At 41.9% G+C, this 25415-nt stretch overlaps 1 long non-coding RNA gene across 1 annotated transcript in view; it reads left to right on the plus strand.

Moving 5' to 3' along the window:
* The window catches only part of LOC311607533, a 77040-nt gene that overhangs the window by 18662 nt on the left and 32963 nt on the right, over positions 1 to 25415 (plus strand). Inside the window, exon 2 of the long non-coding RNA XR_014782628.1 lies at positions 20058 to 20108. This is a non-coding gene — a long non-coding RNA (uncharacterized lncRNA). The remainder of the gene's footprint in view (positions 1 to 20057; positions 20109 to 25415) is intronic.

A 25415-nucleotide genomic window follows, 5' to 3' on the forward strand; every position in this document is an offset into this window, starting at 1 on the left:
GAGGCAGGATGAAAGAAGATAGAAAACATTGGTCTAGACTAATGGGGTACAGGGACTTGGCAACGACGGCAGAATCGCCTGCCAACCGGAAAGGGCCCCTTCTAAGGTTCCGGTCTAGAGTGTAAACAGAGAGCGGCCTGTCTCCAGCCACAATGGGCTCCGCAGGTGCAGTACAGATTAGGCAGAGAATTGGAGTGCTGCCAAGCAGGGAAGACAGAGTGAGAGAGGGTCCGAGTAGTGAAGGGCCTGACCAAGGGAGCAATTACCAATGATGGACCACGAAGGCTGAGCTGTTAGAAGAGAAGGCTGATGACAGGATGGGGCCATGGGACCCTGAAAAGGTGGTAGGATCGACAGATTGAGGTTTCCTTAGCCAGCAAAGGATTGTGGGAAAAATGGCACTAGATGAAGTGAGCAGTTGGGAGAGTGGAGCCGGACTCTGAGAACAGTTTATAAAACAGATTGTGCCCACTACATCCCCAGTCCTGGAATCCAGGTAAAAACTCTACTAATTAATATGAGCTTGAAATAAAACTCTAAAAATGCCCCCAACAGCTACACTTCCTGTTTATTACAATTTCCACAAAGTCAGACTCATAAAGAATGTTAAGGAATGTCTAAGAGTTAATAACAAAACCACAGGCATGGAAGCAAGTTCAAGGGGTCCCAGTGTAGATGACTTCAGTCTCCCCCCAACGCAGACCCTCTGGGAGGAAATGCCACTGCCAGGGTGAGCTGCCTGTGTGGGAACTCTGGAACTCCACCGGCTTACAGATTTTGTAAAACAGGATTTCATGCTGTTGAAGGCCTTGCAGTTCGTTTTTTTTTTTTCTGGAGCCTGTAAGAGAAAATCAGTGTGACAGGCAGGGGTGGTGCATGCTTTTAATCCCAGCACTTAGGAGGCAGAGGCAGGAGGATCTCCAAGTTTGAGGGCAGCCTGGTGTACAGAGTGGGTTCTAGGGCAGCCAGGGCCACACAGAGAAACCCTGTCTTGAAAATCAAAACAACAACAGAGAGAGAGTGAGAAAGGGAGAGAGGGGAGGGGTGAGTGGGGTCAGTGTTACCTTTTTTTTTTTTTTTTTAAAGTGTGCTGGAGGCAGTTTTCAGTTATGGTTTGTTGTATGTAAACAGTTACATGTTTGGATGATAAGAAAGAAAATTTGGGACATGCAACTCTTATCCCTCTACAAAAATCAACAGAAAGTCTTTCCTGTACTAACAAGAAGCCTCACTCGGAAACACTGTGGGCCCTACAGCTGATGGGAAGAAAACGTTCAAATCTCGCGATTCTAGCATCAGTCCAATTTTCTGAAAACCTGGGCTGTGTCCCAGGTGGATTTCTTCTCTTGTTTGAGCTAGACTAGAATTTTTCAGTTGTCTTTTTGGGAATGTGCATCCTTCTGGTTTTGTAGATCTTGTTGGGATTTGCTGACTCTGGAGGAGAAGAAGGGGACCCTTACTGTCAGACTTTCATAAGGTTCTGAGCTGCGAGCTCTTTGGCAGGTCAATGCATTGTATCCCTAAAAACTATGGAAAGCCAGATAGTAATCTCTGTCCTTTCTCTTCTTTTCAAGACTGGACTCAAGCACACTGGGGAGACCAGCCAGATGTGGCCGTGAAGGGAAAGCAGCTGCTCCTGAGGCTGCCTTCCCAGGACTCTGGCTGCTAACTCCTGATTATCAGCTTCTGGTTCTGATTAAAGGAAAGTGGGATTTTAGAAGGAAGTGGCCTTTAATAAAGGGCTTGATTTTTTTCGGCATTGGAGAGTGAAGGAGAACAAAAGTAGATTATTTCAAACTTACTTTTTTTTTTTTTTTGCTGAGGCAATTGAGACCTACAGACACAGTGTCAAAGAATCTGAGCATTTGAGAGAAGGAAACTGTTGGAAAGCAACATGTTCTTTCAAGGTGCTTTGCTTCATAAGGTGGGAAGCGGGCAGGACAAGAATAGGGTGGCTGAAAGAGCAAGGCTCACAGAGTCGTAATAGACTGAGTTTAGGAATTGCCTCAAAGTAGCATCCAGGAAAATGGAGCTGGAGGACACAGCCAGCTGGATCCAAGGAGCTAGCTCTCTCTCCCGTCCAGCCACACAGCCGCTTCTATCTCTGCATCTTTACTTTCTTTACTTTAGGAGCCCTCTTCCCAGCTCCACAGTGCATCCCCTCTGCCCCATCCCTTCTCTGGGATTTCTATGTGTGTGCCCTGCCCCCAACGCCATCCTCCTTTGCTGCCCTTCCATTGAGTTTTTGCTGCTCAGCATAGGACACTCACTCAGGTGTACCCAGCTGCTCTTTGAAGCGCAGGGTCTGCTGTCAAGGGCCAAAGTGAATGAGTTGCCTTTTACACAAACTCTTACTCCTCCAGAGAAGTTCTGATAGGCACTTATCAGACCAAGGTGGGCTCAAGATGGTTCAAACAAGGAAGGCGATTTTTTTTTTCCTGCTGTGCACAGAAAATGTTGTCTGAGAAGATTGTGGGCTGGGGTAACCACCCTGGAGGGACAGATACGGAAGATTTCATCTCACGAGGTTGATTTAAACAGGACTCGAACGCATGTGTAGTTGTCACAGTGGCACCGTGTGTTTGTAAAACTGTGTTCCCGTTGACATGTTGGGTAGTTTCCCTCTTGAGAAGAGGGAACTCGGGAAATATCATCTCTCGTAGTTAATTGCCAGTTCAGACTGCTCTTCTTGCCAGCGCCTCACCATTCTGTTACATTCAGAAGCCCTTAGCGACAGCGTTGCGCGACTGCCTAGTGCTCACTGCTTATAAACCAGGCTCTGGTTTCTCACTATGTCCCTTTCTCTCCAGCACGTGGAAATGGAGTTATGGATCATAATTAGGACAGAGGTCATTTCTTCCCTTATTTTTGAATGCATTAACACTGCTTTAGTAACTACTCTATTGAAATGTATCAATCTCATTATAGCTTTAAATACTTGAGGAAAGTTTAGTACAAGAATATTTCAGCACATATGACCACAAGCTCATTTGCTGGCGTATTTCTGTGGGGGCCGGGGAGCATGACAAACGGAGAGAAAAATCTGTGTTCTCAGGGAAGCGTTCCGCATTTTACACGCAGCCGAGAGAGTCCTCGCTGCATGAACGGCTGCGCATTTCTGCATCTGTTTGGGCTGGTAGCATCACAAACGCGCGAAGCATGTTGTCTGCTGTGTGTCAAATATTACTCTTGGGGGCTGTAGCTCTCTACACATCCTCCTTGTCCAGAGCAAGAAGGAGAGGAAGGAGTCTTGCTTTCCTGATAAAATGTTTGCTCTAGATACGTTTTGGAAATAAAATTTAGAGTTCCTCCTTTTTTTCCTGTTTTTGTCTTCCATGGTTTGCAGGCCTCTTGGCTCAGACATTGATTTTGCCAAGAAGCTTTTAAACACTCGTCTATATTTTGAGATGCTGTCTCCAACCGAGTGGTAAGCTGTGAAATTCTTTGCAGTGCTCTGATTTAAATTCTTGGATGTTATTTAGTTCCTTCTTGCAAGTGTTGATGTGACTCTTTTAAGTATAAAATGCAAAAATTCTAGTTCCATTAAAAAAAAAAAGAGCTGTAAAAATACTGTTGTGTGCTGAGCTGTAACTCAGCAAGGCGTGGGGTGGAAAGGCCTTCCTCTCCTCAGGAGGGAGTCCTTTTCTGCATCCATCAAGTCTTGGGACCACTTAAGCAAGGTAAACATTTTATAGACATTAATATCCTTCTTGCTATTGGCTTATGGAAAAATGTTGCACAGGGGGAATTGAATACAGGCATAGAAACAGGCATAACATAATGGCAAAATCTAGACTGTCAGCAAGGGTTTTTGTCCCTGCTCTGGTAAGACCTTGATGTGTACAATCATTGGGATACTGCATACCCTGTGGAAGTCCCTTCTCCTACAGGTGCAAGAAAACGGTATCTACCCATCAATCTTTTCAGGGATGGAAATGAGCAACCCTGTCCTTCTCACTGTACTCTAAGAGCTGGAATTAAGGACATATTGTAATGGTGTCTGTTAGTCATGGTGCCTATAGGGAGCCAAGGGAGGCCTGAGTGAGTGAGGTCGTAGGGGAACATTCAACATTGACATGGACACAGCTGTGACAAGGACCATGGACAAAGCTCTTCCTGTTATAGACCAGGCTTGAAATTGACAAAGTTTTCTGCTTCTGGTCCAAGCATGAGTGTTTTCAGAAGACTGATCAGTGTGTACAAAATCTCGCATCTGCAGCTTCCTCCACCTAGATGTTTACAGCTCAGCTACTGAGACTAACTAACCCCCTCCCTGTGTGCTGCACAAAATAAATGCAGTAAGGTTTGGGCAGTGCTGTAGTGAGTGTGGCCCCAGCAGAGGGTATGCATCCCACCTGAGCCCAGCCTTTCAGTGTTATGTGTCTGCATGTCTGTGTGTCTGTGTGTTTGTGACCTCTTCATCCCTTGACTGCTCCAGACAGGTTTCCTAGTGTAAGCAGCAAAGTCATCGAGACTCACAGGGAAACACACATTTTATCATGATTCTATACCTAGGAACAGGGTCCTCTACTGATAAAGCAATGGCGTTTTAATTTTTTGACATGTCTTTCAGACTTTCCAAAACACTTATGTTTTTATGTTACTAAAACTAACATCAAGATGAATAAATACCTGACTATATTGGAAGAGACAGTTGGTTCCTAGAGAGCATACCCTCTAATATCAAGGTATTTGACTCACTATTATGGGATTTCCATTCCTGGGGTTAACAGGGAAAACATTATGAGTGCTGTATTGGTTGGGGATTTGGAGCCGTAGGAGAAGGAGCTGTGGGTTAGTTTGGACACCATCTCAGTGATGCCACAACCCTTACTTTGGTGTGTGTACTTGTTCTGAGACTTAGAGGAATCTAAGATAGGATCTAACAGAGGTGTACACACCAGGGAGAGGTGGTGGAAAAGAGAACTATCACACCAGGCAGTGGCAAGAGCCCTGGAAACAAGAAAACATAACACTTGTTACAGAGGGAATTGAGACATAATCCTAGAGAAAGCTCAATAAAGGAGCTGATGGGTGCAGGAAAATAAGCATCAGCAGCCAGACGGGACCAGAGTTTTAGACTCTATTGGGGGTTTGGATACTGAGGCCAATGGGGCACAGCAGAGCTTTTAGGCATCATCGTGACAATGACTGCTGAGATGGCCATGGACACTGTGAGTTCAGGAAAGGGAAGACTAATTCAGAATTGCAAGTGCGATAGTGCAGGCGAGACTAATGGGCAGATGTCTAATCTAGAAGTCCAACAAAGGACATAGAGATTGCCCAAGTGGGATCCAGACTAAATGGCAGCTGGTAGATAGAGCCAAGGAACCCTGGGGTTTCTTAATTTGGGCAATAAAATAGAGATTTTTTTCACTTTGACAATGATGGTCAAGATGCTTGCCTTTTGAAATGCCCTAAGTTGCAAGGCATTTGTTTTATCTTACTGTGTTTTCTTTGACACCATATTTTACTTGTGATAAGAATAGTTCTAGTGTAGTTCAGTCCATCAGACTTTTACTGAGCATCTGCTATGTATCCTGAATGCTTGCTATCCATTTAGTTCTCACAGGAAACAAAGGCTGGTTACAGTTGGGACAAGAAAAAAAGCTGATGTCTTGGACTATTTTTTTGAAAGGTTTTGTTTAGGTTTTTAGTATATTTAAAGGTATGTCCAACCATTGCTACCTTCAATTTTATAACATTTTGATCACTTAAAATTGTTTTAGATTAACATTTTATTTATTCATTGTGTGTAAATGCATGTCTATGAGCACATGTCTGTCAACGATATGGGTGCAGGTCGAAGGACAATTCTGGGCATAATTTCCCCCCTTCCGTGGTGTGGATCTCAGGGATCAGACTCAGGCTGTCAGGCTTTGTGTCAGGCATCCTTATTCTCCCAACAATCTCAATGGTCCCTTGTCATTAACTACAACAACGACAACAATAACAACAAATAAAAACTGCCCTAAGCAACTATCCATCAGCTTTCTTTTCTAAGAATATATCTTTTCTTAACATTTTGTGTAAATAGTATCATACAGGGTGAGGTATTTCGTGACCAGCTTCTTTCCCTTAACATGCTTTTAGAATTGACATTTATTGCAGCATGGGTCAGTGTTTTGTTTCTTTCTATGGGCAAGTGACATTACCTTGTGTGACTGTATTACATTTTGTTAACTCGTTCATCAGTTGATAGACATTTGGTTGTTTACTCATTTGCCTAATATAAATAATACTGCTGTAACATCTGTGTACAAGTTTCTGCATAGACATCCATATTTATTTCTCTTGGGCATATACCTAGGGGTGGAATTTCTAGAATCTGTCTTTGTTTAATTTTTGAAGTAATATGAAAATATTCCCAGAGTAGCCGAATTGTTTGACATTCCCACCAGTGGCAGAGAAGCATTCCACTCTCTCATCTCCACTGGCACTTGGGCCTTGTTATTATCTGACATTTGGTAGCTCTGCTAGTGCGTACAAAGGGCTATCTCATTGAGACTTTGATTGACATTGCTATTACCAATGCTGTCAAGCACGATTTTATATGCTTATCAGTCATTTGTGTGTCTCTGTTTTTTGTTTTTTTGTTTGTGATAGAAAGATTCGTTTTCTATGTACAAATCCCAACAAGTGTCTATTTGTACCCACAGTGTGAAGTTTCTAATGTTTCTTCTCAGAATTGTATTCCCTGAGGTTCATTTCACAAGTATTTGTTGCGAATCTATGGTATTCTCACCACCACAGAGACAATAATAAATATAAGATGAACTCTCATCGGGAGGAATTAAATTATGATTTCATCCTATGTGATAAACTCAATTTTTTTTCCAAGTAGTATTTCAAGGAACATTTGTGTCCCACCACATGTTAAAAAAAAAAACAATGTACTAAAAACATTCTGACCAATAAGTAACTCTGAAAGTTACCAGGTTAATTTCTGGAGATTTTCATGTAGTTAAGCAGAGTTTCTGTTGCTTTGTGTTGGTAAGCTATTGCGTGCTTAAAAAACAAACCAAGGGGTTGGAGCGATGACCCAGTGGTTTACAGCATTTACTGCTCCTGCAGAGGACCCAGGTGTGACTCCAGTTCCCCAAAGGATGGCTTACAGTGCTTTGTAGATCCAGTTACAGAAGTTTTAATGTCTCTTTCTGCAGGTACTACGTACACATGTTCTTTATATAACTGATCACCTAGAGTCAAAATCATGTCTGCGATTTTGTTAGGGAAACCTGAGGCTCCCTGTCTCCTTTCCTGAGGTGTCAAAGTCTCAGGGTGTCAGTGGTACAGGTGGCCAGTTACATAAAGAGCATGTTTTTTGGCCATGTATCACTTAGAGCAATGCATTGTGCTTCCCTGTTAAAAGCACTGTCTGTAGCGCATAGCAAGTCATCTTACAAGTATATAATTAAAATGACTGTATTTCCTTATTGATAGTTTATGTAAAATGCTTCTTTCATGATCCGAACAGCAATGGTGCATATTGGAAACATCTCTGTATGGATTTAAGATGGGAATAATTAAAGGTGCCTTAGTAAGTGGTGATATTTTCAAGGCAGTACCTTGTAATACCAATATACGTTCATCAGAGGTCTTTGATGAATGTTTTCTTAATTATTATGACCCAGAAAGAGAAAAACTAGTGAAAATGTCTTCTTTGCGCAGGTTTAAAAATTAACATTTTCCACCTTCAGTAAAAATAGAGACACTTTAGATTTTAGGAGCCTCTTGGCTCCAAACCTAAGTGCTGCTTTAAAAATGGTCCTTTCAACTTCTAGCCAGCAGCCACTGCTTAAATTCACAAGGGAGAGTCATAGTAACTCTGCTTTAAATGGCTGACTGCCATTTCAGAAAGCTGTAGGTTTTTGAAAGAAGAAGGGGAAGAAGAGGAAAGGGGGGAAGAAGAGGAGGAAGAAGATGAAGGAAAGGAAAAAGAGGAGGCAATAGCAGTAACAGGCACCTTAGTAAAGCCATGTAATTCACCACCACCACTTGGAACAAGACTATGATAAGAAAAAAATAAGTAGGGCAAGGAAAAAAAAACCTCTTAATTCCCACTGTAAAAGTCTTCCACCACTTGGTAGACATGAAGTCAACTGTCATAGCTCCCAGCGTGGCAGCTAAAGTAGAAGAATTCTAAACAGCCTATTTCCTGTTGAAGTGGAAAAGTAGACATAGCCCTCTCCTGCTTGTGTATCAAATGTTGAGAGTAAGCTGACAGCCAAAGGATGGACTACTACAAAATGGCACGACATGCCAACTCGGTGAAAGTATTTAGTCTTTCTTATACTTCTTTTCCCTGCTTTGTGTGTGCATCTGACCATCTATTTGTATAGATGTGTTCATTCGTTGGCTATCATCAAAGAATCCTAGGATGGAAATATGTGCTGTCTTCTGGACATGACATGTGTGGCTGTTGCCCTCACAAACTCACAGTTGCTATGATTACCTGTACAAGACCAGTGCAAGATTAAAGCTAGCTAAACTCCCAACAGAAGTGGGGACGGAGCTCTCCAGGCCCACCTCTGATTGAGGAGCTATTGACTGTTGATAACAGCTGTGGGAAGGAGAGTCAATGTTCTTTCTGTGTGGCCACTGGCAGGTTTCCTGTGCTCCAATGGCTGGCCCCACACCCACACACATATGGACAACACTAGTTGATTTAGTGGGTTATCAAAAAATAATAAAATAAGGGAAGGATCCAGAGGGTGCTAGAAACCTACAAGAAGAACATTATGATGGATGGATCTGGGCTCAGGGGTCCTGCTCAAACTATGGCACCAGCCAAGGACAGTACATGCAGTAAACTTCAAACCCCTATCCAGATCTAACCAATGGACAGGACGTTCTTCACAGTTGAGTGGAGAGTGCGGTCTGACTTTCACTCTGGTGAAACTCTGGTGCCCCATATTTGACCAAATTCCCTGGATGAGGAGGCCTGGTGGCACTCAGAGGAAGGATAGCAGGCTACCAAGAAGAGACTTGATACCCTATGAGCATATACAGGGGGAAGAGGTCCCCCTCAGTCACAGTCATAGGGGAGGGGAGAAAGGGAAAAAGGGAAGGGAGGGAGGAATGGGAAGATACAAGGGATGGGCTAACCATTGAGATGTAATATGAATAAATTAATAAAATATATTAAAAAGTAAAAATAAAAATAATTTTTAAAAAGTAAATCTTTTAAATTCATACAAATAAAAATTCTGCAATACAGAAAATAAGAAGAAGAAGACATGGAGTTTGGTGGGGGATATCTTTGGAGGGAATTGAAAATGAAAGTAGGGGGTAAATAGCCTATTTACTTTCATATATGGATGGATTTATCAGTATTGAATACTAATATTAATAATAATGGAAAGAAAGATTCCTAAAGTTAAGATTTTTATTTCAAGTCAAAGTTCATTACTACCAAAGTCACACAGCAGAACGAGATCAGGGACCATGTTCATGAGAGCTATTTCAAATCTAAACATCTCTATATACACATACAGTTTTGTTTTGTGAATGTATCCATTTCTTAGATGTCAATGCTCAGCAACTATTTATTGAGCTCTTACAACTATGTAAGATCATGTGTTTAGCCACTGGTGACATATGACTTAAGGCCTACTCTAGGAGATAGATGCCATACCTGACACTGCTGGTTGACCAAAAACCTGAGACTAGCTATCTCATGGACTTAGGGTAAAACCAAATAACACTGACTTAACAATATTCTGCTATGCTTACAATCAGTGCCTTGTTCAACCATCATCAGAGATCTTCCTCATGGAGTGGATGGGAACAAATAAAGAGACCGACAGCCAGACATAATGCAAAGAGTGAGAGACCTTGGAAGAGTCCACTATAAATGGGATGTCTCCGTCAAATCCCTCCCCTCAGAGCTCAGGGAGCCCCAGAGAAGAGGAGGCAGAAAAAAGTGCAAAAGCTACAGAGGATGAAGGACACCAAGAAAACAAGGCCGTCTAAGTCAACATGAGCAATGCTCAAATGAACTCACAGAGACTAAAGCAACATGCGTAAGGCCTGCATGGGTCTGCACCAGGTCCTCTGTGCTTACATTATTGCTTCCAGTTTAATATTTCCATGGGTGTGGTGGTTTGGATAAAACATAGGCCCAGAGGGAGAGGGACTATTAGGAGGTGTGGCCTTGTTTGAGTGGATGTGGCCTTCTTGGAGGATGTGTATTGCTGGAGGTGGGCTTTGAGGTTTCAGAAGCTCAAGCCAGGCCTACTGGCTCACTCTTTGGTCATGCTACCTGAGGATCCAGATGTAGAATTCTCAGCCCCCTCAACACCATGTCTTCCTGCACCTGCCATGCTTCCCATCATGATGATAGTGGACTGAACCGCTGAACTGTGAGCCAGCCCCACTTACATATTCGCCTTTATAAAAGTTACCATGATCATGGTTTCTTTTCACAGCAATAGAAACCCTAGGCCAGAAAGATTCTTCATGTGTGAATGAGTGGGTCTTTTACTCTTGTGCTTTCTCTTGGGCTCTTTTCTGCCTTTAGGCCTGTTTTGTCTAATTTTGATATGATAGTTTTTTATATTATATTTTACTTTGTTATATTTAAAAATGAATGAATGAATGAATATAAACCTAGCCGCGAGGGTAAAGGTTAGTGAGAATTTTCTTGTAAGGAGGTTTTCATATAGAAACGCGGCTAACAAAATTGTCATCATGGTTTTTCCTTATTTTAACTGCATTATCAATGAGTGAAAAGGACATTTTTTCAAGTAATAAATAGCTTTTTTATTTTCTAAACATTCATGTATCACTCACTTGTCATATGTTTATACTAGAATGAGCTGCCAATTGAAATGTTTTTTTAATAGTTTTAGTTCCCCTAGGAGCCTGAAATATAAAATGAGCATGATTTTGATCTAAAATATAGGAAAGGAAAGAAAAAGAAATTGGAAAAACAATCCCATTAACAATAACATCAAAATAAAACAAACAAAACAAAACAAATGCTAATTTGATGGTTCAAGTAGTATTTTTAAATGATAAAGTTGGTCAGTTTATTAATCCATGAGAACTATATTGAGTACCCATGAAACACACAGAATGCAAAGGTCAAACAATACTAACTCTTCTCTTTGGATGAACTTGCAAACATGTAAGCAAATTAACTTAAAAGGTGTCATTTGTTCCATGTTGATAATACATTTAGGATACCATCTTAAAGGACATTAGAAAATAAGATGCCCTGTGAGTGAGGGAGATGAGAAAGTGTTATGAGAGGAAAGAACACTGTGAGAAGAGTCATGTTTAGGAACCAGTTTGTGACATCATAGACATGGATGAGAGGAAACAGAATAACATAACAAGTTCAGCCATGTTCTTTTTAGACAATGGGTTGACAGAATCGTTAAGAAAACTGTGGGCTGTAGAGAAAGCCCCGAGTGAATGTACGCTGTTGACCTGGCACATAGATGTCAATGACTCCATGAGGCTCAAGGTATGGCAAAGCCTTCCTGGGTCTGGGGCTAGTACAAGTGTTGACAGCATGTGTGGAAAATCTCTACCATAGTTTTCCTCCTGCCTCCCTCCAGTTATTTATGGCCCGAAGACTCCTCCCCTACAGAGCCTGCTCCTACTGAGATAGCCAAACTTGTCTCCTTGACCTAGCTCTGTAGAACCCTGCCTCCTTGTTCGTATGTGATAACGCCACTTCCTTGATTAGCTGTATGCAATAAATCTGCTTCTCTGCTCAACTCTATATGATCACCTGTGGTGGTCAGAATAGGCATTTTCCCCATAAACTCCTATGTTTGAATGTTTGGCCATAGAGAGTAGCACTGTTAGGAGGTGTGGCCTTGTTGGAGAAAGTGCCACCATGCCTTTGAGGTGCTGTTTATGCTCAGGCTTCACCCAGTATGGAACACAGTCCCCTTCTGCTGCCTGTGGATCAAGATGTAGCTCCTTCTCCAGCACCATGACTGCCTGCATGCTGCCATGCTTCCCACCATGACAATAGTGGACTGAACCTCAGAGACTGTAAGCCAGCCCCAGTTAAATGCTTTCCTTTGTAAGCATTGCCTTGGTCATGGTGTCTCTTCACAGCAAGAAAACTCTGACTAACACACCCCCTAGCCCTTGCTGTTGAGTGCCCACCTGTTGTTTTTTCATTCTCTTGCTGCCCAGAGTCAGATCCTAGAGCTGTGCAAGGACACAGTTACAACTGGAGTTTAGTGCCTTTAAGGGAAGAACCAGATGGATAGAATTGCCTTTTATTTCTTCGGCAAATGTTGTTGCCAAATAGCATGACAGAATTAGTCACAGAGTTATCAATAACTTGGAATACAGCAGACTTATCCACAGGCGTGTTGTCAGGAATGAGAAGGTAAGAACAATGCTCTGGTCTTCAGCTGGAGCAGTCTGAGCATCTCAGAGTGCCGCTTAGTGAGAAGGGGAGTATGGGACATGGAGGCAAATTAGAACTTAACAAAAAGAAGACAGACAATAGATAGTTGGATACAAAAATCTTTGGGACTAATATTTTCAACATGAGAGGTGTGGATTCATAGGGAGTATGTAACATGGCCAAGAGAGTACAAAGAACAGCAAGTGAATAAGGCTGGAGAGCTTTCCTTTAGAGGGTCATGGGGGACCACGACCTATCAGAGACGACCTTGAGACTGAGCACTCTGAGCACTATGCTATTAGCTATAGTTACACTGTTGTGTATTAGAACCCAAAACGATTTTCTTCCTGTTCAACTGGTTAGCATCTCTCCATCTCCAAGGTTGTACCCTTGCCTCCGCCCTCCCCCAGAAACTACAACTCTACTGTCTAATTATATGCATTCAACTTTTGCACTGGTAAGCCAGGCCTGGCTTATTTCACTTAGCATAGGTGTTGCTAAAAAGGACAGTTTTCCCTTCTTTTCAAAGGGTAAAGCATTTGATGGCATATATGTACCACCTTTTCTTGATCCATTTATCCACTTGTAGAGAGAGGTTAATTCCATATCTTGGTTATAATTGTCAGTGCCTCACTGAACACAGGAGTACATGTATCTGTCTCTTAGCCACTCTCAAATTCCTTGAGGCTGAATTCGTAGCCATATGCTAGTTACATTTTTAATCTCTCAAGGAGTCTCTGTAGCACTTTTCATCATGTTTGCAATAATTTGCATTCTCACCAGCATATGTTTCCTTTTTCCTGAATCCTTGCCAGACTTATCATTTGTCATTTTGCTAATAGCTATTCTAACAGGTATGAGGTAGTATCTTATGATTTTATTTTTAAATTCTTCAATGATGAGTAAGGGTGAGCATTTTTCATGTTGGCCATTTGAACGCCTTCTTTTGAAAGATAACTGTTCAGGTTATTGTATTATATAATATGGACACTTTATCAGATATACAGTTTTTAAATATTTCCTTTAATTTGATAAGCTGCTTCTTCAATTCACAGTGTTGAGAAAATATAAATAAGTAGAAGAAACCAGCTGCAGCGAAGCATGCTTGTAATCAGAGCATTTAAAGTGTGATATGGGGCATCAGGCATTCGGGGCTAGCCTGATCTACAGAGCAAGGCAGTGCCTCTGAACAATGAATTAACAAATAAACCAACCAAGCATCCAAACCCAGGCATACGAACGAAACTGCTTCCTTATCTCAGAGTATATGAAAATATCGCTGGGTGGTTTAAAGCCTTAAACAAAAGGCCTGAAACTATGAAATGACTCCAACAAAGTGAGTAAGAGGCATTCTCTGGAACTGGTCTGGGTCATGGCTAGTTTTTAATCTGTCTCCAGGGATACAGACAACAAAAGCAGAAGTAGAAAAAAAGGATTATACAGGTTAAGACGCCTCAGCCTTCTCTTTAAGCCAAAGATTATTAAATGATAACAAAACAGAAGACAGGAAAACACAGTGGGTTTTCTATGAGGATGTGGACATAGTTAGTGCCCCATTCACCGGCTTGCTTGCTTGCTTTTTCTTTTTTTTTTTTTTTTTTTTTTTTTTGGCAACCCACTGCTCCTCTCGCCTTTGGACTACTAGACTGGCTTTTCCTTATGTCACAGAACCCAAAGCTTATCTTTTCTACTGTATGTTCTGCAGGTCATAGCAGAAGGCCAATGAGTTCTCAGTCCAGCTCCCTTAGGAGAACTCATGGCGCAGTCTTTGTACCCCAGGGGTTCCCTGCAGGACAAAGCGAAGTGTCAGACTTGGCACAAACTGGCTCCTTATTTGGCTTTCTGGCCTTCCCATTGGTTGGTTCCTCTCACTTCTAGTACTTTCTGGGATGTCCTTTGCCAGGACTTCCTCATTTTAGCACAGGGACTGCTTCAGTGCTAGCATTCGTACAATGATCATTTGGATAACTAGAGGTGGGTTTTTTTGTTTGTTTATTTGTTTGTTTTTTAATCCATGCTTCTCATTTTAACTCCCAACTATTTTCATTTAAAGTTTAGTTTATATGCAGAGTTTGACTCTTGTTATTGTGATGGTAATATACAGAAATCCTCAAACGAGTCATCAGCCAGGTTCTCTAAGAGTGTTCTCTAGGAGTTATTTTTTTGACAATTCTGAAAGCTTAAGCTGATATAGCTTCTTGTGTTCTGTTTTAAATGTCTAATTCCTGTTTTGTTTTGTAATGCACGCTGTGTGTCAGGCACTGGGAGAGTGATTTACAGGTATTACCTCATATAATCTTCTTACAGCAAGATTGGTTTTATTACCTACAATTTACAGATGAAGAAATCATGGCCCTGATGATTGAGTAACTTATCCTTAGTTATACCGTAAATAACTGGACCTTGAATGTGAGCTCAAAATGAACTCCTGAGTGCAATGTGCCTTTGCCATCAAATTTCACTGCCTCAAGCTAGAAAAATAAAAATAACAGGAGATACTTAAAGAGTTTAATATGAATTTAAAATATGTGAGTGCATTGATTTCTTGATTGAAAGTTACTCAAATTCTATTGATTCATATATTTCTATGTAAAGGAGTAAAGTCCTTTATGGCGTAGTATTTGGTTTTTGAGGGGAATGCTGTCCTGTAGTGATAACAGATCCTTTGGGAAAAGGCTCCTATACAGCTGTCTAAATGAAGGAAGTTGCCTTTGACAAATGATCATTTTGATATTTTAGGCCATTTAAAAATATTAAATCATCTTCCTTTAGACATTTGACTAATGAAATGGTAGGAAGTAGTGAGTTAAAAAAGAGTCACCCACATGACCAGATTCTTTGTGTCTCCAGCTATCTAGAAGACGGATGATGTAGTGCTTTTCTGCAGGGAGTGTCTTAGGGATTGTTAAACACACTATTTTCATAGTTTCTCATCAGCCTCCGTATCATTCCTTGGCCTAGGAAAGCCTGTTGATAGGATTCACTCAGACAGGGAAAGGAACCGATGCATTTGCCAGGAGCTGTTTGAAACTCTCACAGGAGAGGGAGCCAGCTCTGCTTTCGTATGATGACAGATGGGCCATGCATTTCTCAAAGAAATTAGCCACTGGCTGACCCCAAGATGCTAAGGCAGAGCAGTGAAGACTGCACAAGTTTATAGAGAGCAATGGCATGCAAGCTCACAGACTACGTTATAGCTAAATAAAACAGTGTGGTAGGAAAGGTGGGGAAACCCCAGCCTTTTGCCCATGGAGGATAAGAATAAAAAGGAAGAAAATTGAATTCAGGTACAGCCTTGCTCCCAAAGCCTGATTTAACCTCCTGCATGGGAGTTGAGTATATAAATGAAAGCGTTTCTCCATGCAGTGTGCTGAGAAGAGAATTAAGAACATCTGATTTTTTTAGTGAGAGAAGACGTTCTTGAAAGCCATTCGTTTCTATGGGGAATAGCTGTTCAAGCATTTGATCATTCAAAGAAAATTCTCACACGTGCACCCTGTCTGTTCTTTTAAGTGGGAGGGTTGAATACCGCATCTGTAGTGGCTTTTGTGGCCTAGAGTATGGTGCACATGCATGTGACGTGAAGGTGACGGAGGAGAGATGGCACATAGAAGGCTAAAAGGCAAGAGAGGACGGTCTTGGGGGAAAAGTGCCAACTAGACAGTCACACCTGGGAAGAAACTCTTGATTTCATATTATATCTGTTTAGCTGCGAGCCTCTCTTCCTGTGTCGTCATGCCATGTCAGGTTTCTCTGCGCTGTAACTACTTTGGATGGGTCCACTCTAAACCTGAGCTTCCATCCTCAGAATTTCACAATAGCTCAACTCTCAGAGTATCTTGTTCAGGGACAACCACATGCAGATTCGTATCGCTGTTTTGGAATCGTGTCTATTTGAGCGGACACTGTATTTCCATTAGAACTCTATGGAAAATGGGGGTACAGTGGGGTGCAGTGTACTCTCCTCGTTAAAATATCTTCCTGTGTGTGCTGAGAATGTCAAATGGCCATTGCATTCTCCTTCAGGGAGTTCATAATCAAACCCAGGACCCCAGCTGGATGAAAAAAGAGCCCCCTTTTAGCCTTAACAAAGTCATATTCTTTCTTCCACCAATCCTTGCCCTCTGTAAAACATAAAATAAAAAATTTAAACCTGTTTATAAAAAAAATGTTTCCAACTATTAAAGCATAACAAGGAAGCAGGGCTCTTAGAATGTGGCAGGCTAATGTCACACACCCGTTCTTTCACGCAGGCGTGGATAGGCAGCCTTAGAGAAGCTCAGGGTTAGCTGTTAGCACACAGTGGATATAAGGTGTCCCCTGCCCCCAGTCTGCAGTGGAACAGACATGTACCCTCCCAGGTCAGTAGCTAGGTATTTCTGCATAAAATTCGGGTATGCAAATTCTAATGTTGCAGATGCCAGATAGGTAATAGAAAGATGGGATTATTGCCTCTGGGGGCATTTGAGATGCCCCCCCCCAATATGATGACTAAATTAAAGGCATTAAAATATCAGCTTTGCAAGATATGGTCTTTGACTACCTGTAAATTGTCCCTATGTGGCACAGAGAGATTATATGATTATATGAATGCACCCAGGGAGAAAATACACTAGAAATAGTGCCAGCAGCTTGGTGACTGAGTGGCCTTTCTTAGGAGAGGTTTTTCAGGGAAGAACATTAGCTTTGGACTGAACTGAAGAACAAGGCCACGGGGAGCCTCCGGCTGAAGGCCTGGTGCAGACTGCATTTCTTCACAAAAGCTCCCTAAACCGTCGCTTTCTTTTCACTGTTTCAAATCAATTGGAGAGTGGGAAAGTCAAAGAAGCGGAGCTCCGAAAAGAGAAGTGGGGTTGAAAGTGGAGTAGAGGCTTCCGCCCTGTTCCCCTATGTAAAGGCCGGAGCTGGGTTGGCGTGGTCTCCACTCTCAAGAGTTTTGCTTGCTGTGGGTGTGGAAAAATCAAGGCTGTGGATTACAGAGGGAGAAAACCCAATAGCCGAGCGCCAGTTCCTAATTCTGTGATGATGAATCACATGTATTTATTTCAGTGTCAGAGAAAAATTTCCCAAGAGCCTTCCGTGAGTATTAGGGTGCCATTTATTTCAAAGCAAAGAAGGCCCCAGTATATTTATCTCTCCGAAGGCTTACTTTTCTCCATCACTTTAATTGGCCACGTTAGATTGATTTTTGAAAAATGACATCTTACTGAGGAAACATTCTGGTTTCCTGGCACAATTATCTTCTCACTACTTATCTTCCCAGTTAAAAATTCTACCCTGCCAGCCCTTCGGTGGCTACCTCCAAGAGAAGGCTTTAAACACGTCTTAAGGGAACGTTTGCAAGGAGAGATAAGGATGGCTCCATTGAGGAATTAAACCTTTTTTTTTTTAGAGGAATTCTAGGTGTTAGCAACTGCCTAAACACCAAAGGTCTAAAATCAAGGAGTAATGACTCTAGAAAATCAGACTGCAAGTCGGCTAAGCCGGAGACTCAGGGTACGAAGGCGCCACAGACAAGATAGGAGCCCGCTTAAGTCTTGAGTTTCTCCTGTCATGTCCCAGGTGGTAATCCAGTTTATCTTTGAAGTTCCCTGAGACGGAGGGAATTTGCTGTCTCCTCATGAACCGCACTCCATTTTTCTTGGCTTCTCAAGTCATTTGTAAATTCTTCCTTACAGAGGGAAAAAAAAAACCAACAACTTTTTTTTTTTTGGTTACTTCTACTTACATGTTCTAAACAATATGACCTTGAATTTTCCTGTAAGTAGATTTTCATATATTGAAAGAAAACACTCACTATCATATTCTAAATAGAATCATCAATTTTTCATTCTCTTTTTATTTCATTTCCGTGGCTCATTCAAAGTATTTGCTAGTTTGGAGGACACCAGAATGTCTGTGTGGTCACAAGGTGATTTCTCTAAAGTCAGCACGGGGCTGGGAGGGATGGCCCTGCACAGTGTAGACTTCCAGACTATCAGTTTGGGAGGAAATAAAATTAGCGATGGGTTTGATTCCTTCGAAACTCTACCATCTGAAGGAAGAAGCAGATCCCCCTGCACAGGGCTACTTCATAGAGGAGAATCTGAAAGGCAGGAGGGGTAGGGTTCGGGAATGGGGGTGGGGTTACCAGCTATAGGCTCTGGGACCCCTCAGGGGAAACATAGGTGAGAAGGGGTGTGGCACTACATTAGCCCAAGCTCCAGATTTAGAGGTCAAGTGTCATTCAAAGCAATTGCCTTTCTTGCTTCCTGCTGGAGGCAGGGACAGATTAATACAATAGTGACAAACCAAGACAACACCAGAATACTGTGAGTGGCTACAAAATGTTTAGAATGTATCTTTGAGGCAGAATGTATCCCCTTTCCTTCCCCACCATGCAAGAAAGAGTGCCCTTTCCAGAGGTGGTAGAGGTGCATCCCTCTACCATAGTTGATCCCAATGCCTAATCTTATTCTAAAATAACTATTTAAGAATATCTTAATATGTGTTTCATTGGTTGCTTATTGTGCCCTGTGATCAATAGAATTGAATAAGGTTTTTCCCCCCTTCAAAAAATGATTTCTGAGACAATTGTAAGTATAGCTAATATTGTTATTCTGTATAGACAGGAGCATAGATTTTAATCTTAGGGTGACAATAACGACCCTTACTTGCTTGATGACTTCCTGTATAACAAATCCAGGCAGAGTTATTCATGTCAATGTCAATATTTTCCATTGACTTTGTTTCCTCCAAATAATTTTGTCATGATGATATTAAAAACACTTTTGAGCCTCCATGAATCACTCGTCTTTGGTAAACATTCTTTCTACATGCCCCCACCAGTGTTTCCCCAGTAGGCTGAAACCAAGCATGGAAAGTTTCACCTTTCCAGACAGGCGCTTTTGGAAACCATAAGCAGTGGGAAGGGAGGGTCAATTTATATTTAACTTCATTTTTGTTTAACCACAGATGATATAATATGGGGCACCGAGCAATTTTTTTTTTGGTATAATTGAGCTCGCTTGTTTGTCGGTTCAATTATTTATGAGCCACTTACAGATTTATTTAGGCATTTCAGCTACCCTGACCTCCATCTCCCAGAGCTCAATATCTACCCAGTTTGTTTTCCCTATTTGGAAACATAAGTAAGAAGGCTTCATGCCAGTGCAAAACGTTTTCATGTTACAAAACAAAAAGGTGATTATGTACTATGTGAGGTTATTGGCCAAATATGAAGTTACCCCATTAATACATGAGGGCACCCATAAAATATGAAGAATGTTGAAAGAAGGTGATCTAAAAACCAGTCTATTTAAATATGACTTGATATTGGATTAAACAAAGGGTGGGGGCAGTGTTGGGAGAGAGCCACATATTTGCTACTCTTATGGAAGGCTTTACGATGAAGAAAAATTTTGAAATACTAATCAAAAATGAGAAACTTTCTCAGGACAAGTATTAGGGATTGAAGGGTGGCGTTGCAGATCCTAGTATTTATGTGTTGGATCCTCATCACTTTGCTCACTACAGGCTGCAGACTAGTATAACATAGAAATTTAGAATAAGGAGTGAAACAGCCAGAGGGAAAAATCAAGGAATGAAAGGGACTTGGTGAAAATGTAGGATACTTATTGCAAGGTGCAGAGGGCAGTGGGAAGTCCTAACGTTGACTGAGGCTACCTTCTTGTTGTAGGTGCCCTGGAATTCTTCGGGAAGGTGCAGACAGAGCGAGGTCACAGCGGTTGTAAGTATGTGGGATGGAAGGAGAGCAAGGCTAGCGAGGCAGTCGGCTCTTATAACGGCTGGAAGGCGTGCCCTGAATCTGTCAGCAGCTTTTCTGTTTGTATTGAGTTGGATAAACAGCAGGGCAAGGAGATCAAAAAACTAACTTTTTTAAAACTCTGAGTCTTCATGGGCCTCTGGAGAAAGTGACAATCTTACTGACATTATTTTCCATTATGCTTTTTTCGGCCTTAATTCTGTTGAACTTGTTCATTGTTAGAGTTAGTATTACACTGAGCAGACCGTGTATGGGATTAGCACCATTGCCTGCCGATGCTTTTCCCTGAGCTGCCCATAGCCTCATCAGTTAGTGAGGGTGTTTCTCTCTCTAGCTTCTGGTATAGAACCAGTTCTTCTTTATGGTGGCCTCATGTTGTGGTAGCTAGCTCTTCCACATTTCCCTCCCTGTTCCTTACCAAGCAAAAGCTCTTCATGAAGAAAAAGAGTAACACAGAACCTAAAAATCTCCCTGGGCTTCACAATGGCAGAGCACACATCCCATGACTTTCTAACAATAATGAGTGTTTAAATAAACCAGAAAGAAAGGGGTAAGATGAGAATAACAAAGCCATACCTGAAGGCAGGATTTAAGGAGACCTGCTTCATAATGTAGTAATTCAGAAATGTATCATACGAATGTGCCCTACGCATCAAAAGGCAGGGAGAAATGATGGACGTTAGGGTTCCCAAAGTTAGTTGAGTAGACGGTCGGTTGCTATCTGGCACTTTTTAGAGTGTAATATCCACAACACAAAACTTTAGAAATTTGGCCCTGGATTTGTTGATATAAACTTTCACTTCCTGAGAAGATTGTGTTTCTGGTTGGTTGGTTTTGTTTCTGAAACAGGTCTTCCTATATAATCTAGGCTAGCTTCCAACCTTAGCTCCTACCATTTCAGCCTCCCAGGTTCCAACATGTGTCTCTGCGCCAGTGAGTCTTGGTTTCAGTATACGAAACTCTGGTTTTGAATATTTCAACAAAGGTGTAGGGGGACTTTTGACTATTTGAAACGCAAAGAAGTGGTGGTCATATAAGGAGATGGGGGTGTTACGTCTAGGCTTGCAACCCCGTCTTGAAGCACCCACCCTGCAAGTTCATACATAAAGTCAACTGGAAATAAAATGAAAAAAAAAGCTAAATACAACATAAATGAAAGAACAAAAACAAGTACAGTGCAGGAAGCTGTCATGCACAACACATGTGGTCTGGGGGCGTCAGCTGGGCTCTGAGCAAAAAGGTCTCCTTTCTCCTTCTTGAGCCTGAGGCAGGCCTCCAGCACTGTGGCTAGTGAGTGACTCCAGCTCAGAAGGCATGATGCTCTTTTGCCACTTGCACAACTCTCCTGATTGCACCTGTCAAACTTAGACGCATCATCCTGTGCCTAAGAACACGTCAACAAAAGCCAGATTTGCCAGTGAATCAATGAGCCGGGCCACTACTTTTCTGAATGTACCCATTTCTAAATACCTGCCTCCTGTAAGCAATCCTAAACAGTACAGGTCAAGTTTTCACCAAATAAAATGTTTCTGAATAATTTCTGAGCATCAGAATGTTCTAGTTGGCACTTTTAATAGCTGCATGTACATGTTTAACCTGCTCTGGCTGTGCTTCCTGCTGGTGTGACTCTAGGTCCTGGGACAGAAGCGGCACACTATGTCCCTGGAGAGAAAAAGGAGAGAGCTGTGGGACAATCGAGCCTGAGCTTCCTGAGTCAGGGTGTTGGAGCCTCTGAGGGAGGGTCTGTAGACAAGTGGGAGAGTGTAGTTTAGTGTAAGGAGGAGGAGCCTGAGGGATTAGAAGCAACTCAAGGAACAGGAAGTGAGTGCAGGGAGATTTTGAAGATTTGACTCCTGTCTTAACAACATCTTTTAGCCTCTGTCAGCCAATAAGAATTTCTACAAACATTCAAAATAGATTTTTTTTTTTTTGCTAGACTATAGTGGTGCATGTCTATAATCTCGGTAAAGAGAGTCATGAATCCTGTCACAGTTTGAGACAAGCCTGGTCTACATAGTGAGTTTTAGGCTAGCTAAGGCTCTGTAGACAAACCCTGCCATAGAAAGAAAAATAAAGTGAACCAGGCCAAACGTCCCTCCCTCCCCCGCCCCCCGCCAACTTTTAAAACAGACTAGTAAACTAGTAACTTCGTAAACTCAGAGACTAGGTCATGTGTCTACAGAATCCAGTTGGCTCTGGGTGAGTTTACTCACATCCTGACTCTCTGGTCTTGGAAACTTAATTTCCAAATATTAGGGCTTTCTTCACAGCTAATGATCCCTAGTACAGGTACAAACTTTAGGGGAAGAAGCAATACACATTACTTGAGGGAGTACAAGGTAAACTAAGCAGATGAAGCTAACTAAGCCCCCAGGCGACATTGATATGGTCTTCTGTGTGCCTAGTTTCACCAACCTGACCTTATTACTAGTTATTTAGCAGTCCCAAAGAGATGTGTAAAATGAAAAGTGAAGGGCAGGAAGGCTGGGACTTGAAGTTTCAAAGTGGAAACCGATTGCTTCCTTAATTTCTCATCTTGCCCTTCTATGTTGTATCATTAATAGGATTCTTTGCACTCTTATGGTAACTAGTCCTTTGACTCTTGTACTTTGCCTTCTGTAGGCAATTTTATTAACTTTTTTTTTCCTGAGTCAGGATTTTGCAAAGTAGCCCAGGCTGGCCTCCAACTCCTTCTGCTCCTCCATCGAGTCACCTGCTTAAAGCCCCCAGATGTTGAGATTGTAGGTGTTCGACACCACTGCCTTAAGGAATTTAATGGTGCTGACCATTAAACTGATGTCTGCATGTTGAAGAATGCAAATATATCCATATCTATCACACTGCACAAAACTCAAGTCCAAGTAGATCAAAGACCTCAACATAAAACCAGATATGCTGAACCTAATAGAAGAGAAAGTGAGGGTAAGCCTTGAATGCACTGACACAGGAGAGCTTTCCAAACAGAACACTGATAGCACAGGCACTGAGAGAAACAACTAATAAATGAGACCTCAAGAAGCTGAACAGCTTCAGTAAGGCAAAGGACACCCTCAATCAGACAAAGTGGCAGCCTACAGAATGGGACTAGAGTTTCACCAACTCCACAGCCAATAAAAATCCAATATTCAAAATACATAAATAACTCAAAAGCTAGATATCAAAGCCCCAAGTATCTAATTAAACAATGGGGTACAGATCAGATGAGAATTCTCAATAGAGGAAACTCAAGTGGTCGAGAAACACTTGAAGAAATATACAGCATCCTTAGCCATCAGGGAAATGCAAATCAAAATGACTATGAGATTTCATCTTACACATGTCAGAATGGCTAAGATAAGAAACACAAGTGACAGCTCAAATTGGTGAGGGTGTGGAGCAAGGGAAACAGTCCTCCATTGCTGGTGGGAGGACAGGCTTGTACAGCTACTGTGGAAATTAGTATGATTGTTCCTCAGAAAATTGGGAGTCAATCTATATCAAGATCCAGCTATACCACTCTTGAGTATGCACCCAAAGGACGCTCCATCCTAAACACAAGGACACTGGCTCATCCATCTTCATAGCCACTCTATTCATAAAAACCACAAACTGGTGACAGCCTACATGTCCCTCAACCAAAGAACGGATAGAGAAGGTGTGGTCCATTTACACAATGGGATATTATTCAGATACTAAAAAATGACATCATAAAATTTGCAGACAAATGGATGGAACTAGGAAAAAAATCAACCTGAGTGAGGTAACTCACACTTTGAAAGAAAAATATGATATATTTTCACTTATACGTAGATATTAGCTGTTAAGTAAATGATAGCCAAGCTACAATTTGTAGACCCATATAGAGGAAGGGTAAAGGGGGTATACATGTGTCTCCCTAAGAGGGGGAAATAGGATACATTTTATGGTGGTCTGGGGGTAGGTGGAGATACAAGAGGAGGATCTGGCTTGGGGCTGGAGAGATCTGGTTGAGGGTGAGAATGTGGGGAGAAACAGCTAGAATTGGGGGGGGCATTTGAGGGATGATATGAAAACTCACGTAATAGAATTTTTCTGAAGTGTATGGGAATGATCCTAAGGTCTCCTAATAATAATGGGAGATACAAAGTCTCAACTGACCACCTCTTGTCACCAAACGAGGGTTTCAGTAGCAGGACTGGTTTGCATTTAATTGAATTGTTGGCCAAAAGGGTCCCATGGAAATATCCAAACAACCTGGCTGTTGCAAAGCTAATAGGTTGCTTTCTGCAAATGGACAGCAAGATCCCATTGCTGAGGACAACACCCACACAACTCACTGAACAGAGAGAGGTTGAGCTGGTGCCTACATGTAGCCCTCACCCCTACATTCTAGTATCTTTGCTGTGGGAAGGTTCTCTGAAGGTTACTGAAAGAGAAATATGGACATCATCCGAGCCACAAAGCCTTTGACCCGCAATCTGTTCTATCTGAAAAATATGCTAAGGCAATGGTGGCACAGAAATTGTGAGAGTAGCCACCCAATGTCTGATTTGACTGAAGGCTCACTCCATGAGATGGAATCCATATCTGACACTGCTGAGGTAAACAAGAACCAGAGTCTAGATAGCCCAGAAACCTAGAGTAAAGCCAAACACTACTTATCTAAAATAAAAGTGAGGATAAAATGAGTCCTGTTGATATTCTGCTATGCTTAGAGGCCAGTGCCTTAGTCATGATCAGAGGAACATCCTTTGGCAGCAGATGGGTGCAGATGCAGAGACCCACAGCCAGACATTTTGTGGAGAGAGAGGTTAAATGGGATGTCTCCATTAAATCCCGCCCCTCAGAGCTCAGGAGACCCCACGAAAGAGGAGGTAGAAAGAATGTAAGAGCCAGAGGGGACGGAGGGACAACAGGAGAACAAGACTCTCTGAATCAACTAAGCAAGACACATATGAGCTCAGAGACTGAGTCAGCAAGGCCAGGGCCTACGTGGGCCCTCTGCATATATATTATAGCTATTAGCTTTGTATTTTTATAGGACTCCTGACTGTGAAAACAAATGCATCTCTGACTCTTGTGCTTGCTCTTGGGACTTACTTCCTCCAGTTGGGTTGCCATGTCCAACTTTGAAATGATAGTTTTTATTTTTTATATTTTATTTTATCGCATTTTTTTTGCTATCTCTTAGAAGCCTGTATTTTTCTAATGAGAGATAGAAAGGGAGTGGATGTGGAGGGGAGGGAGAGTGGGGAGGAACTAGGAAGAGCAGAGGGAGGGAAATTATAATCAGGATATAGTGCATGAGAAAAT

The sequence above is a fragment of the Acomys minous genome (assembly GCF_964271855.1).
Source record: "Acomys minous genome assembly, chromosome: 1".
Lineage (NCBI taxonomy): Eukaryota > Metazoa > Chordata > Mammalia > Rodentia > Muridae > Acomys > Acomys minous.